Genomic DNA, 17,185 nt, shown 5'->3' with positions numbered 1-17,185 from the left:
CATGTAAAGAAGCCACTCTGAGAAAGTAAAGTCTTCCCTGTTATTGCAATTGACTTCTTTCCCTCTCCCTCCTTCCCTCCCTCCCTCCGTCTCTATATATATGGGTGTGTGTATATATATGTCGCTATATATTTTATATATTATGTCATTATATACATATATATACATATATTATAGAGAGAGAGGGCAAGAGAGAAATGACAATATTGGAACACCGTATTAGTATATTATATTCTTTCTTGAAATTGCTTTCAAAGTCCACTTTTGCTTAGCATAAAAAAAAAAATCAGTGTCAAGTTTTCGTAATCATACCTCGCATGTGTAAAAGGACCAGTTTTATGTGTATGCAGTGAGAGACAAAAGGCCATATATTCTTTACTGTCATCGGTTGTTTCCGTTTGTTTTATTTGGTTTTTATAGAAAACGACTGGATTTGGAAGTTTACTATAAACATTGTGAAATGGCAAAGACTTAAGCAGCTTTTCTTAAACCTCTAAACTGCGTAGAGCTTTCTGGTATGACTGAATGGTGCCCTCTTTTCTACGGAAATGAATACTATTGTTCAGTGAAGCGCTACAGGACATTCAGGGGGCTACATTTGTGCTTTGGGGAGTAAGGTCCCAAGTAGGAACCCCAAGAACCTCCCAGGACTTCCTGAAGTGTATCCCCAGTACCAGGTGGGGTGTGAACCAGGAGAAACTCCACTTCTCTTCCCAGGGAGCCTCAGTTTAGAGCTCGCCGGGGCCACGAGCTCCTGGAGTCTACCTTGCACTCTGAGTATTACTCCTAGTTTCCGACATGTAGAAGTGACTCAGTAAATGTTCTCTGAGTTGCTATAATTTTCTTCCCGAACATTATCACCTAGTGATCTGAAAAAACTATCTTCTCAACAGAAAGTTATTCTTATATCTGCTTTTTGGAAGAAAGGTAGGATATTGGAGAGAGTCTCTGAAAGAAGGTAACGGAAAGGGGCTGTTGGAGAAAAGCAGAAATTATTAAAATCATTCACTGAAAGCAAAGATTATTGTAAGGCTTAAAAATTTTAATATAATGTAGGTGAATGTGTTATAAGTGGAAAAAGGCCTGTAATTAAAGTAAGGAAATAGAATTTTTTAAATCTTCTAGCCATTACTCTAATATATAAACTGCTAAAAAAAAATGTATATCGAAGCAATGTAGTAAAGTATTACAATGATGAACTTTATGAGATTAAGCTGCAGTTAATTTACATGTACATTTAAGATTAATAAACTGCTAATTAGAATATGCAAATAAAGGTTTCTGAAGCCTTAGAAATATTTTCTAGTACCTTACCCATAAATCTCTTAAAGTAACCATTTTATTATGTAATCAGGAAATAACAGATTGATGAGCCAATCTAATTATGTGAAATTTACATGTGCACAGTATTTTATAAAAAAAGGACATGAAACTAATGTTAAAGTAGGGAAAAGTAGTTGTAACATTCATTACAGTTATTAGTTGCAAATTTAACTAGTTTGAAAGTATTTTGTGCCATACAAACTCTAAGCCACATCAAGTGATCTGTGCTACACATGACGCATAACTGCGGGGCGAGATTGGGCCCATCGGCTGCTTTAACGGGTATGGGACTCCTGTGTTTACATCTCATGCACCTCATACCCAAGCACGTATTTCAGAAATATTGCTGATCAGGGACCTAGATAATAATTAATTGCCTCATTATGCAAAGTGAGGAAAGGTATTCATATTTCTTAAATTGTCAGGTCTATAATAGAGATGCCTGTTTTATGGCGAGTACCGCACATAAACAGATTAGAATTATTCTGGTGTCCTGTTAAGGTTGGTTGGTTTGCTTTTAGAATAAGCATCCTCACAAGGAGGACAAAAAGCAACTTTAAAACTATCATGGTTAAAAAAACTTCTAAAAGGTTTACACATACACTCACACACACACACAATGAAAGAATGAGAGATGGCTCTAAAGATCATATTATTTACTTCTTTGGCGAGATCCCAAACAGGATCAGAATTCGAATCCTATTGAAAATTAATTCAACTGAATGGCCGGAACACCACAAGCATTTTGGACATTCTCTTTCATTTAATAACTAACATATATTAATGTATCTAAGTAATATAAATTACCTTTGTACCATTCATCTATATTCTATGTATTTGTCCAACATTTCCCATGAAGAATAAATGTCATTAATCTCAATTTAAACAAGTAAAATTATGAAACTTTAAGGAATGCAGACTGTGGTTTGTAATTCATAGTAAGAAAATGGAAACCGAAGGCTTTGCGATAGAGTCCTGTGCTCTTTAAAAAGAGTTTATTGCCTGAACGACATATGTAAATAAAATTCAACAAAGAAATACCTAAGAAGAATGATTGTGGGGCGCCTGTAACACACTTAATGGAAAAATATCAGCAAGTCTTCCATATTAGACTACTTTTTTCTGATTTTCCCTGCTTTAATCGACATTTTATTAAATTTTATTTATTTTTCTATATGTATGGAGACACTGGTATCAACAGCAACAGTTACCTTGTTGATATTTTCTCTTTCCAGTGTTCTTAGAGCAGTTCAAACAAATGAACAAGAACTTGTGAAGCATAAAAGATGCCTGAGTAACAAAGCGTATATACACATAGTGATTTAAAAAATAAACAACTCCCAAGTTCTGTATGCACATTCAAACTTTTTTCGAGTGCTCACTTAGCATAACAGCCCCACAACATCTACACCATCCAGCCCTCACCCAGAACAATGCGAATGAGATTTCTCTCTCTTCTTCGTGGTTTTTCACAACTGCCAAAATCGTGACACATAATAGGCGCTCGGCTAGTGCTGACGAACAACTAATTATTAAAATTTCAACAGAGTAAATTAGGTCCAAATTTTAAAGGCACAGATGAACTGAAAGCATATTGTTTCATTCTTTGATAGTTTCTCTAGGGATGGATGACACAAAAAAGAGACCATGACGATTTGAAATTCTTGGGAAAAATTTTACACTGCTTTTATCTTGTACGGTATGTTATTCTTTTATCTTAAATGTGAGAAAAGCAGTAATAAGATCATCCTATTCAACCACAGGTGCTTTAAGGGGAAAAGTGACAGATACAGTTTTTCAACAAATTAGACCATTTTCTAAAAGATCAACCAAATTTGCCATTTCAGAATAAAATGTTACAAGAGTTGTTGTTAGCCTCTAATGTGCCCTTATCAGCATATATGTTTTTAATGTGGCAAGGTTTAACCTTAACTCCTGCTTCACTGAGAGATTGTCAGTATGCTTTATCACCATGGCTCTTAAAGATATTGAAAAAAATAATTTCTTCTCTTAAAATCATTAAAATTCCCAAAAGGACTTTAAATCTCCAAAGTGTCATTTTCAAATATAAACAGTTTTGTGTCTTGATTTTTAGATCCCTATAAAGTCAGTGAGGCAAATTTGATTTAACAGTGATTCTTTAGTATTAGCAAACTTTTTACATGGATACACCTATTCACGTTTCTATATCCTGAAATACCTCCCAACTTATTTATGGACAATAACAAAGTAGGCCTTTGTTATCTAAAAGTATGCTACCTGTTACTTTTGCAAGTTCTAATAGAATGACCATTGATGGCCCCGAGGTACTCCAGTATCTTGAATTACTTTCTATATTATTCGTAATGTTCAGGAAAGTTATGTTAACTGCATTATTCTCTATTCTAAGTTTTAGGAAATTAGTAATAGAACTATGATCAGTATGATATTTGATCATATATGACAACTGTTGGATGAGAGTTTACCAGACTTGTTTTTTAACAAAAGAAAAAGTATAGATTAGTTAGCTATTAATGGGAGCTCCTAGAAGAAGTTGTAACTTACAAGTTAAAACTTAAAACCAAGCTTTTGAATGAGTACCACGTTCATTCACCTTGATTGTCTGTTGCTCAGTAAGGATTCTGGGATTTTATTCATGGCTGGATTGTTTCCTTTTCGTGTAGTTTTTAAACACACAATCATGAGTATGAACTGGATGGAAGACATTTGAAATACAATTTATTTTATATTGTTGACATATGAGGATCTGAAATATCATTTTTTCACATCCTATTTCACCTGTCATTTGCTGCCTCAAAAATCTATTTTCTCCTGCATAAAACCGCAGTGTTTAAAACTGTAAAAGCAAACACAGCAGTGAGGAAATGTTCCCCTGGGTCTATTTGCCATATGTTTTAAAGAGAACTGTTTGAATACCAAAAATTAGCATTCCCGAATTTGAAGATAGAGACTGTTTTGTTTTGTTTTGTTTTACCACCTGCATAAGAGAAACTGATTTGAGAAATATTCTTCAAATTTCAATGGCTTGCTGAAAAATCACTGTTATACTGCAAAGTGATCATTCTTGCCGCATTTTTAGTTTTGGAAGCGTTTCCAAGAGAAGCAGAATGGACTTGACTTCCTTTGAAAATATAATCCAAAATGTTTGAGAGGTTTAAAAGTGTGTTCTCATTCTGTGACTCTCCAGTGCTCATCCATAATCTGAAGTAAATTGTGTTTCAGAGCCAAACAGTAGCGACCTCTGCTTCATTCTTTCAGTCTTTCCACAGCGATGTCATTAAGCACTCACTCTGTGTCAGGCACGCTCTCTGCATGTCAGAAATAACAATGAACAAGACAGGAAAAATCATCACCTTAGGAGGCTTACTCTGTAGGATGAGACAAGCAAATAAACAAAAGGAGAAACAAACAAATATACGCAGACATGCATGCATATATAAATTACATAGCATGACAGGTGGTGATATTGCTATAGAAAAACATAAAGCAAAGTCGAGGAAATGAGCACGGGATTAGCTTTGGAGTGTTGAAATGTCAACAAAGGTCTGAAAGATTTAGGGTACAAAAGGTAAAGATACCTGGTGGAAGCTAGCCGCGGGCCTTGAGGGTGGACGTGGAAGCAGCCTGAGTGTCCATTGGCAGGTGAATGGGTAAAGACAACGTGGTACGTGTATACAAGGAATGTGACACAGCCATAGAAAAGAAGGAAATGTCACTATTTGTGACAACATGGATGGACCTAGAGGGTATAATGCTAAGTGAAATAAGCCAAGCAAAGATAAACAAATGCCATATGATTTCACTTATATGTGGAATCTAAAAATCAAACTAACAACAGAAAAATAAAACTGATAGATACAGAGAACAGGTTGCCAGATGGAGGGGGCTTGGGGGCTGGTTAAGAAGGGTGAAGGGATTAAGAAGCAGAAATTGGCAGATATGAAAAACAGTCATGGGGACGTAAAGCACAGCGCAGGGATTATAGTCAGTAATATTGTAATAACTATAGTGCCAGGTGGGTACTAGACTTATCAGGACGATCTCTTAGGTTATATAAATATCTACCCACTACGCTCTGTACCCCAAAATAATAAAATATTGAGTGTCAACTGTAATTGAAAATAAAAATTAAAAAGCCCTGATACTGGAACATAGCTGGGAAGGGCCCAGTGGATGAGCAAGAGAAGTCGAGTTACCAGGAGGTGGCGGCAGACTTACTGGGTCTTGTGTGCAATTATAAGGTCACTGGCTTTAATTCGAGTGAAAGGGAATGCCATTGGTAACATTTATACAGATTCATGAAATGCTCAACTTTTAAAAATAACTTATTAAAAAATAACATTTTTAGCTGCTGTACACAGACAGAAGCAGCAGCAGGGAGATCAGATAGGAGGCTCTAGAGAGAGCCAAGAAGAGTTCGCTGTGCCTTGGACCTGGACGGTTGTGATACGAGTGGTGACAACTGGTCAGATTCTGGATGTGTCTGAGGTTTGAGCCGACAGGTTTTTTGTATGGCTTATACAGGAAATGGGAGAGAAAGTGTGAATTGGGGACAATTTCCAGTATTTGACTTGAGCAAGCATGGAGTTGCTATTTACTAAGATACAGAAAAATGTCGGAAAAGAAGGTTTGGGGGGAAATATCAGACGTTTAGTTTCGGACTCATTAAATTTGAGATTAAAAATAAATATGCAAGTGGGAATGTCAAGTAGATAGCTGGATATCTAACTCTGGAGTTCTGAAAACAGGTCCAAAACTAGAGATAGATCCTTGAGTGCTGTTCATGTGGAATTGGTATTTAAATCCATGTGTCCAAAAAGGTCGCCAAGAAAGTTCTATAGATAGAAGACTGAGCCCAGGGCTTTCCAAGATTTATAGTTTGTAGAAATAAGAAAATCCAGAAAAGGAGACTATAGCCAATGAAATAAGAAGAAAACTAGGAGCCCAAGTTTTTCTGGAAGGAGGATGGAGGTTACGGTTGGCGTGAGGCGATGGAGTTGGGGATGGGATGTATCTGAAAGACGGCAGGAGAGGAATTGGATGCCGCGAAGTTTTGCTTAACAGGAAAGCAGGGGCAAGGAATCGGAGCTCGAGAAGGAATAGGGTAAAAAAAGTTTTGCGATTTTTAAAGGCGGGTGCCATTGCACCACTTTTCTTAGAATCAGTAAGAAGAAAAATAAATGACGATATATGAGGAGGAAAGAATTTCTGGAGGATTGACCTTGACTGTGCAAGAAATGATGAAACCGAATGCACAAGTGGATGCACTGCCTCCCGCAGAACCACGGAGAGCTGATCCAACGTGATGGGAGAGAAGGCAGAAGCGAAGGGCTCCCTTACAGGTCGGTTAATGGATATTGTGATGAAAGCTTTGGAATATTTCTCCTGATTCCCGGTATTTTCTCATTGAAGTAAGAAGCTACGTTGAGACTCTGTAGAAGCTCAAGGAGAAGTTAGCAGGTGCTCATCGAGGGGAGAGGGAGAACGAGTGAACTGTGCCTGTGTCGTGGGCTTGTCAGAGAGCAGCAGAGGTGTCTCCGATGAGTATGTGGCCATGAAACTGAAGTAAGACCATTTTTCACGTGATTACTGTTCTTTTCCTAGAGTCCTATTTGCCATAGGCAGAAGAAATAATTTAATCATTGTTTGAGGATTGTGCAGATGTATGCAGCACGGCAAGAGAGAGCGAGGGAGTCGCGCGCGAGGCAGTGAGCGTAGTGACCTTACGTCCGGGAGGAGCGTTGCGCGCGTGAGGAGCCGAGTAAAGCGCCGCGACGCTGCAGTTCGAGCACTGAGCGAGCGACCTGTCCCCTCCCCAGCGATAAAGTCCGCGTTTAGAGGAAAGGATCGGCGTGTGTGCACGCGCTGATACGATAAGAGCATTTTCCATTCTCCACTGAGGATGATTACCCTCCCTTTGTGCTGTGCCTCATTGTGCAAGGAAAGCGTTCGTTCTTGTGCGGGGGAATAATGACTGTCGATGCCCCGCGCGTGGCCCAGGCTGACGGAAGCCGCGCTTCGCGAAGGAAGAGTGTGTGAAACAACAGGCAGGAGGGCTGCACGACCCCGCCCCGACATTTCGTTTTGTAATCTCTCGCTTCCTTGAAATAGTTTGCCTTGTAAAACTTTCTTCTTCTCACTTGACCTATGAAAATTCCTGGGAAGGCTGTTTATTTCATGAGATGTTGCTAGAGATAGAGGAGAGGAATTACAGTAGAGCAGTGATTAGGGAATAAAATGTCTGTAGCCCAAAAGAGAGATCGAATAAAAAAAAGAAAAGAAAAGAAAAACCTAGAAAAGGATAAAAAGATATCAAAACCCCTAAAAATGTATACATGCCTAGAAGAGTATTTTTTCACGGAACTCACGCTGGGTTTGCGTGGCCATCCCGATCCCGATCCCTCACGTGAGAGCGAAGTTCCCAGAACAGTCTGTCGGGTCACACAACGTCATTGATCATCATCCTGTGCTGCTTCCATTTTTTTTGCCTGGCATCGGCTTCTCTTTCTTGGGTTATTTTGCCCCCTCAGGTGGGGAATGAAAGAGAGGAAGATGAAAATGTTCGCCTCAGGCAGATAGAGTGAAGATACCAGTGAGCCTAGCGCCAGGCTGGGCGTGAATCTTTGGGAAATGAGAGAGACCTCATGAGCTGCTGTGGTTATTCTGTGTTTCAGAGAGGGAAAGTTTAGCAGAAGGCCTCTCACAAGAACTTTATAAATGGCTCTACTTTCTAGTAGTTGGTTTAGCCCAGTTATAGCGCTGTTATAACTATTATAAATATCAAGTCATCGAACTTAAGCAAATGATACCCAACCCCTAAATTCTCTACTATAAACATAGCAATATATTGAGGCTTTAGTGACTTTTCTTAAACAACAAAATACAGTCAGAAAGGCCATTCAAAATGCATCGTGCTAGGAATGCTGTAAGAAACTGTCCCCTTGTTTAACCAAATTTTCTGTCACAAGCTGTATAACTCCAAGTGTCTGGATCTTATTCCACCTTTGGGGGAAAACCAGCATTTAAGTCAAACATAATGTGATTCCTTAAGTGTTGTGGGATATTCGTTTTTGATTCTTTAAGCAGCAGAGTAGTAGAGAGAATCACAATCGCTTTGATCTGCCTCTGACGTGATTAAAGATGCTGTTATCTTGTCATTCATGTCTTTCTCTTTGTACGTCTGCTCTACTTCTTTCTGCTCCCCTACAGTGATCTATTTTAATCCTCATTTGTCATCGTATTATTACAGTGATCAAAAACATTTACAAAATCTACTTTATGGTAAACATCTTACTGTGTATTCAGAATGATTACATAAAAAATTAAAAAAAAATTTGGTTCTGAAGGTGTGAAAATCTAGACAGATGTCATATGATATAAGGCAATATGACTTTGTGAAAACCTTGTGTTTGTAGAATATACATGATTAAAGTTGAGTGAGATTGTTGAAAAAGTAAGTTTTTCTAGAGGAGCCAGTATTTGAATAAGGGGATGCTCACAGAAAGAATGAAAAACAAATTTCAAATTGGAGGAGAAAATAACATGAAAAAAGCTGGACTTGGTCACAATAACTTGCTCCCCCTATTATTTCCGCAACAGTTTCCCCTTAAACCAAAGAAATGCTCAGACAAACCTAGCGATTGATGCAATTATGCCATGCTGTTTCTCTCTCTAGATTATACGGCGCTAGAACTCAACTGTAGAAACCAATTAATGCGAAGCATCTCTCACCAAACTCACCCCTCAGCCTCCCTTCCTCTCCTTCTTCACTGTCTCCAAAGGATACTTCAGGGAAAAATCTCATATCATTCTTCTGGATAAATAAACAGAAGTAGGATTGCTGGATCATGTGGTAGTTTGTTTTTTTAAATTTTATGAGGAACCTGCATACTGTTTTTCTTAGTGGCTGCACTATTTTACATTCCCACCCATAGTAGACAAGGATTCCAGTTTCTCCATATCCTTGCCAACTTGCCGAGAGAGGACAAGGGCTAACACCCTTAATAATTGCCTGTAACCTAATTTTAAAAACTGTAACTTGATAAAGGAACAAATATGCATGCCTTAAGAAAGCCAAGCAGAGGTCACAGCTTATGCCTCCTCCCCACTAATTCTATTTTTAAAAATAAAGATTTTCTTAGAATAAATTTAGTCTTATAGAAAAATTACAAAGATAGATTTCCTTTTTATTTTTTAGAATTACTTTTATGGAGATAAAATTCTCACAGCATAAAGTTGGCCATTTTGAAGTGAACGATTCAGTGGTGTTTAGTACACATATAGTGTTGTGCAGCCGCCACCTCTACTGAGTTCTAAAACGTCCCTGTCACCCTAGCAGGAACCCCATACTCAGCCACCTCCCTCAGCTCCTGACAACCCCCATCTGCCTTCCGTCTGTATGGATTTACCTGTTCTGAATATTTCATTTACACAGTCACAGGGCATGTGACTTTCTGTGTCTGCCTTCTTTCACTTAGCATAATGTTTTTGAGGTTCACTCATCTCAAAATTTGTTCTTAATGGCTTCTCAAGTTCTGACACAAACAGATTGGAGAATTTTTGTTTCCCTGCTTCGGTCATAGATGTTCTTTGCTCCTCACCCTGTGTCGTCCTGGTCTGAGTCATCTCTCTGCTCCTGAGGAGGGTGCTGAGTTTTTCCCTTCACAGGCCTCTTTCTTTTAATTCCCTAGTTGTATCAAAAAAGTGGATGTAGACATATTGAGTAGGTAATGGTATCAGTAGGAATAGGATGGTAAAACCTATCATGGATTAGAATGACTTAGAAAATGACCCAGGGTTAATTGTGAATTACTAACACTTAGTGGATACGGCCGACGGCCCCCGCTGTGCACCGCTCAAGAGGCCACAGTCACGGGACGACCCGGCCAGTGCGACGGTGCTAGACCGTCACCCTCACGCTACACTCGTCTTCATTCATCCGAATGGTATGACCGTACACTCCAGAGCCGTGCCCAGGAATCATTTTCACCATTTTTCACCATTGCCCACTTTTATTCTCAGAGGGCAAGAAGTTTAAAAACCACAAAACATATGCCTAAAAGATTAAAGAATCGAGTCATAGTATCGGCGCTAAATTGAAGAAACATCGGAAGGAAGAGACGCAGCGGAAGTAAAGCGACTAGAAGGTGGAAGGTTCTTGGTGTTTTTGGAGGAGACACGATGCTCCCACCGCGCCACGCTGGGCGGTACCAGCTTCAGAAGGGGGCAGCGAAACAGGACAGCACGAGATCAGTGTCGCCTGAGAGAAACGGCTTGAAACCAGAGAGGTCATGTAATATGTTTACCCATAACTGTGACTCATCCTCTGGCCCACGGGCCCCCTTCTGTCCCAAGTGGCCCTGCTGAGTGGCTCCCTGTCAGGGACTAATTCTGGAGAGAAGGCACCTTTGGGGAGAGGGGGCTGTGTGTCTGCTGTGAAGTCTGAGGCTCAGAGGACGGTGGCATTTAGTCCAGCACGTCCCGCTGAGAACCCTCATGTGAAGAAGTCATTTAATTTTTAAAAACATCTCCAAACTGCCGTGCGGGTTCTTCGCGGAGCTCCTGAGAGGTGCGTGTTGTCAGCGAGGTCTCTCGGTGTGTCGGGCTCTTTGCATTTACGTGGAGCCGTTTTAGATGTTGGACCATTGTCGCTGAATATTTTCCTTTCTTTGCCTTCATGGAAAAAAAATGACCCTTGTGTAAAGTATAAACTAGGTTGGTTTGCAAGGAAAATGCACTGTTCCGTCACATGTTTCTGGGTGAAGGAATCTGTCAGGCGCTGCCTCTAGTTAATAACTAACTGTAGCAAAATCCGCTTGCTCTACTGTTAACACTAGTCCATCATGTGACTTAGTGAGTGTGGAAACACAGCCCATAAAAGCCATAAAAATAACTTACCAGCTAAGAGGTATTTCAGTTTCTTAGCAATTCACTGAGTATCTTGCCACAGAAACATTTTATTAAATCGTGTATCCAAACAGTACTCTATGAAATTGGGTCGAAAGTTTGTCTTCTAACAGTTATTTTTTTAATTCCCATTAATCTATACTGAACTTGGTTTCTTATTTGAGACCATGGTAATTTTTTTAACAGAATCAGATTATATACTAATCTTATCTTTTAATTATGAACATATAGAATATTCATTAACAGGAATACTAAGATTTTCAATGAAATAAACATTGTATATTCAGTTCAACACCAAAAACATTTTTTATTTTGGTCATGGGGCCCAATTTTTCTTAAACCTCAATAATATCTAAAATCGTTTGGCACTCATACTTAAATATTGAGAGCCTAGCAGGTGTGGTATGCTTGGATTACTACATTGACACATCTAAACCAAAATTGACACTATAATAAATGTTTTCTCGTGACTATATATATCTGAATTATCTTCTATTTGTCATATTTTCCCCTGAACTAACATATCAAAGCAGTTTGAAAACTCTGATACTGTACCAAGGGCTCAGTCAGGAACATGGCATACCTGAGTTTTGAGTCCAGCCCTAACTACCTGTGTGAACATGAGCTTGTTACTACACCTGTCTGGGCCCCGTTTTCTCATCTAGGGGAAAAAAGGTTTGCAGGAGGACAGTAGTTCTTTACTAGGAGACTGTCGGATCACCTTGGGGAATTTTTTCTTTTTCTTCAAAATAAGTACACTTGTCCATACCTCCCTGCTTTCTCCCCCCTCCCACCCACCCCAACACCCCCACAAACACTTTTGACTCAGTGGAATTGGGGTGGTTCAATTCCAGTCAGATTCCTTTGGGGAGGTGACATCCAGCTCTCCAGGCTGTGACTCTGCGTTCACCGCTGCCTGTGGTAGCGGCCGCATCAATGGTGTTATCAAAGTGGTTATAGCCAGTTCGAGCAATGAAAAAAGTCTTGATCCTATGAAATGTCCTGATAAGAAATGGATTAGCTCTTCTCAACCTATTATGACACCAAACCAACTTCTGAACCAAAAATCTTGATGTGTGGTGTAAGATACGGCCCAGCATATATTTTAACAGGAGTCCAGAATACTTCACAGTAGGATGGTGTTCGTTCAGCTCCTCCCCTGGCGAGAGGCTGGGACTGGAAGAGATTTTCGTAACCGCTTCATTCACTGGCAGCCTCCTCCCTTCCCAGAGCCCAGAGGGCTCACAGGTCAGACCAGACCAAGGGTGAGTACCAGGAGCAGAACTTTCTCAGCTTTACAGATGGGCTGTCAGTCTGTGATCTCAGAGAAAATGCTTCATCTCTCTCGCAGTTTTCTTTTGAGTCTGTAGCCGGGGCCAGCTTCGTGGACATGGGGCAGGGCCCCAAGCCCCGAAGAGCCCCGTGCTTGTTTTAATGCTCTACTGCCACTGTCTTGAGATTCTTAATTTTTGAACAAGGGCCCTGCATTTTCACTTTGCACCAGGAGCCGCAAATTGTGTAGCTAGTTCTGTTTGTAGCAATAAAACCAAGCACTTCCTACCATTTTCTTTGGTTCTTTTCTTTTTCCTTTGAGGCTCACACTTTAAATACATAGTTCAGTCCTTGGCAAGAAACGTCCCCGTCCCTGGCCAGCATCCACACTTCAGCCATGTAAGCAAGTTCTTCTTCTTCTTTAGTTCTGAAGGCAGGCCCAGTCTGGTCACCAGAGTTTTGTCCTGGAGAGGGGCCCTTCTTACCACTTGTCCATACACCAACCTCATTACCAGTCCTCTTTACCATCAAGAGAGGAAGATTCGCTTTCCTGACGCCCACATCACAGTAATTAGGACACTTCAAAAACCGACAACTAAGGCAAGTGCCTGCCAAGTCGTCCTTATGTCTTGGTCTAGCTGGCAGAAGTGAATTTCAGAGTGATCATTTCCTTGCTAATAAAGCACTAGCAGGAAAAGGGGGAAAGTGATGAGCCTCCAGAATTTTATTTCTTCTATAAGCTTTTAATAGCCAACTATGGGGCCCTGGGCACTTGCAGAAAGGCATTTTCAGATGTTTTAGTAAATAGCTATTTAAGACAAGAGACTAATACAACTCCACAAATGATTAGATTTATGGTTCAGGTATTTATAGAGTCAGAACACACACATACACACACACACACATACACACACACACACACACACTTGTATTCAGAGGAGTTAATTGATGACTTTGTCACTTTTGGATTAGATTAGGTTAGGTAAGGCCTAAGCTAAGGATTTAATATATTCCAATTTGCAGTATGATCCATAATGGGATCCTGTAAGTCAGCTGTGGAAAGGTAGTTCTACTCTGAGATCGACTTTTTGGCTGACGAAGCTTATGTGCTTTCTAAGTAAAAAAGGAAATCAAAGAGAAATGGGTAATGCAGCAGTTATGGCATTAGTATTCAAAACATATTTTATGAAATGCTTCATGCTCCCTATAAATTTAGCTCTGAGCTTCTTAGCAGACAGTACATAGAAGGAAAGCTGACCAGCTACATGGATGACAGTGTCCAAAGGCAGGAGCACACCCCATGTGCAGTCTGTGAGCAGCTACTCCTGCTGCCCAGAGCTGCTTCTCCCACGGGGCCTCAGTAACAGGGCATTGCATGACGAGCCTCCGGGGCCTCCACGGTGGATGCAGAGATGCGCCACTCAGATCCCGCTTAAGAGAGGACTCGCTGCCCAGCTGAGAGGAGTATGATCAGCTGATGCCTCCAGCGTTGGCTCCTTCAAGGTCTACCTGGACTTTCAAGCCAAGGTCATGCTCTTCTGTGGGTGGCCTCTGGGCAGTGACAGCAGATTCATGGTACAAGGGCTGGACCATAACCACCATAGCAGGACTCGTCCATCATGCCATGTTCGCTTCAGAGAACTTTTCTGAGCTGACAAAACCTGGCCGGGTCTACCTTAGGGTCTGTTAGCTCCACCTGCCCAACTCTACATCTTACTCTGCTTTGATTGATGCTACTCCCAATGAAACGTTCGCAGTCCTAATCCGATCTCAGCATCTGTTTCTCAGAGAACGCAACCTCCACAGCATCCTTACAGGAAATGCAAAGATGAATTGTTCGGCGCTTCTTTTTATTACAATGCTGATAGTCTGAGCAAATTTCATGGGACCAGCATGAGGAGGAAGGAGCATAACAAAGTGGGACATCACACAGCTTGGATTTATTCTAGAAGAAAGGACACCCCACCTAACTTTCCAGCAGTTTTCTATAAACGCACTTGCTCTGGACTGAGCATTTAATACATACTGAACAGCCTTGAGCTCGAGGTTCGAGTCCCCAGTACATAGATGATGTCCAGAGACTGGCCCACTAGTCATCTAGAACTCTGACTGTCCGTCTCATTGTCATCTTAAACCGAGCATGTTGGTGGATTCATATTTAGACATCGAAGAAGTCTTTTTTTATTTTGTTTTATTATCTTTACAAATCACTGAAAAGGCCAAAAAGCCCAGTGATTTAGAATCAAAATTTGTTACTCATTTTTTTCTTTAGCCCCTTATGTCCAACTAATCACTGAGCTCTGTTCCTGTTTTCTTTGAAGTCTGCTGTCTTCCTCTTGAGCCCGAGTGAGCTCTCCTTTCTCCTGATTCCACTGCTGAGATGAGCTAGTTATACACCAACTTTGTTTTATTTTTTAATACTTTCTTTGCATTTAATTATGATTTGTACATATTGCTTCTGCCTGTTTAAGTTCTTACGGATTATTTACAGCTCTTTCTTGGTGTTTCGATGCCGATGGAGCCGTGGCTCTCCTCTGAACTGCTCCCTTGGCTAGTGTTTGGTATGAACTCTCAGCTCCTTAGCTTAACACTTAAGTCACATCCTAATTTATGTCTCGCTTCCTCCCATCACCACCCCTGCAGCCCAACTCCACGAACAAGTATTTCAGCTACTGGCAATCATAATATTTTGTGCTGTCTGTGCTATTTGTTTTCTGTAGAACCACTTTTCTTGCTTTCTGCTGAAAGACCGCTCCTACAGTTCTTCAAAGCTCAGCTTAAACATCACTTCCTACGTGAACTTTTCCCTGATTCCCTGGTTCAGTTTTTTCTTCCTGTGTATTTCCAGCATATACCTCAATGGTACTTTTACCGTAGCATTTGCGATACTGTTCCCTAAATGTCGCTCCACCCTAAATATATTGTAAACATCTTGAGAACTGTAATCCTATATAATTTGACTTCATTTCTAAATGAGCCTGAAAATGTTGAACACATATGATTCGTTTTCTATTTTGATATCTTCATGCTCTCTCTCTCTCTTACTCCAGGGCTTAAAATTAGCTTTCAGAACAGATGGCTGATAGGAACTAGCCTTGAGTATGCTAAAAAGTAGGTTTAATTGTGGTTGTGGACATGTGTCTTTCTCGGGGGTTCCATTTTTGAAATGGAAATTAATTTGATGCTTCTCTAGAGCGATGTTCAGATTAATGTTATGCCATTTGTAAAGGCCTCGAGGACTCTCAGATGAAGGGCATTTGATATTAGCCTCATTGTTACTTGAAGCCGTTTGTAGACTTCATCTGTTTGCTACTCAGCAAGACATTTGACATCCTCTTAATACAGCATGTCCCAGGATTAATTAACAGATCTCTGGAAAGCTCAGGACCGCACCTACTTTAACATCAGTGCACTTCGAATGTTATTTTGACATCTTCGTTTTAAGTCGTTATGAGGTGTTTAAATGATAACATACAAGTAAGACTCCCTAGTCCCTGTAAGGATCCTGCGTATCTATCACAGTGATAGAAAATGAATATATTCTCCAGTTTTACACTGAATTTGAGAAGGAACCCAAGTTATTGAGCTTTAGTCACACAGCCCCAGTGACATCTTTCTAAATAAAGACCGTTACCTAAAACCATAGAAGAGAGGCCCGAGGCAGTCACAAGCACAGACTTAGACTGCGCTCCTGTACTGCACCGAAGCTTCCATGCAGGAATGGACGCGCTTTCTTCAGTGACTTCACGGGAGGGTCGAAATGTATTTGAACTCTGGAGCAGGAAAGTGCTGGTCTGTCGGATGTTCAAAGGTTCATTATTTATGAGATCAGGAATGACCTGAGCATGTGGCAGTCCAGACAGCTGCAGTCCCCACAGTCCTCAAAGAGAACAGCCGCTAGAACAGCCATTTCATATATGATGTCTCATGCCCAGAAGCCATAGAAATAAACTGCCAGCAGCAGCTGCACTTCCTTTTTGCTACACATGCAAAGATTCCATTTTTAACACAGGATATCTGTTATTAAGACAATCAGCTATGATGTCAATGCAACAGGGGAATCTAGGTCTGCCACATAAACACCACACCGATTCCCTTTCCCTGCTGTGACAGAACATCGCTGCTTTCCTAGATCTAGAGGGACACTACTTCCAGAATAATCATCTGAAAATACTGCCTTTTATGATAGCGCTTCACTCAAGAACTGACTATAATTGTGTTACGAAAAGATTTCCATCCCGTTAGGGCCTATGTTTAAAATTTAAGACCCTCTGCAATCTGGGTCCATCATCTTTATCAAATCAATTTCTCATTACTCTCAACACTGGCCCCGCTCCAGGCAGACGAGACTCCTCACTCCTGCTCAGTGTTTGTCACTCACATCCCTCCAGGCCAAAGGGCCCTGTTAGTCCTCTGCGCCCAGCCAGGCCCGTCCACCCTTTCGATGTTGACATTGAAGCCCCACTGAAGCCCAATCTTTTCCCTTACCACATTGATCAGTGGTCTCTTTAACCTCAGTGTACGTCTAGTCCTACACCTCATAGTTCAGCAGCAGATTTCATACCAGCGCACGTGATTCTCTCCTATGTGCTGGGCTCCTCTCTCTCTTCAGATTCGGAGGCACACAGCAGCGAGATCTGGGCCCTTCATGTTTTGGCTACAATTCTGTTTCTTTCTTTCTTTC

At 40.7% G+C, this 17,185-nt stretch overlaps 1 protein-coding gene across 1 annotated transcript in view; it reads left to right on the top strand.

Annotated features, from left to right (window-relative positions):
- Positions 1-17,185, top strand: part of CNTNAP2 (contactin associated protein 2) — a 1,613,390-nt gene that overhangs the window by 1,122,781 nt on the left and 473,424 nt on the right. The gene's annotated exons all lie outside the window — the stretch shown is intronic.

This window comes from Pteropus medius, unplaced genomic scaffold, assembly GCF_902729225.1.
Source record: "Pteropus medius unplaced genomic scaffold, Ma_sr-lr_union100, whole genome shotgun sequence".
NCBI lineage: Eukaryota > Metazoa > Chordata > Mammalia > Chiroptera > Pteropodidae > Pteropus > Pteropus medius.
The sequence above is the reverse complement of the archived record's forward strand: the minus strand, read 5'-3'. Positions and strand labels throughout refer to the sequence as shown.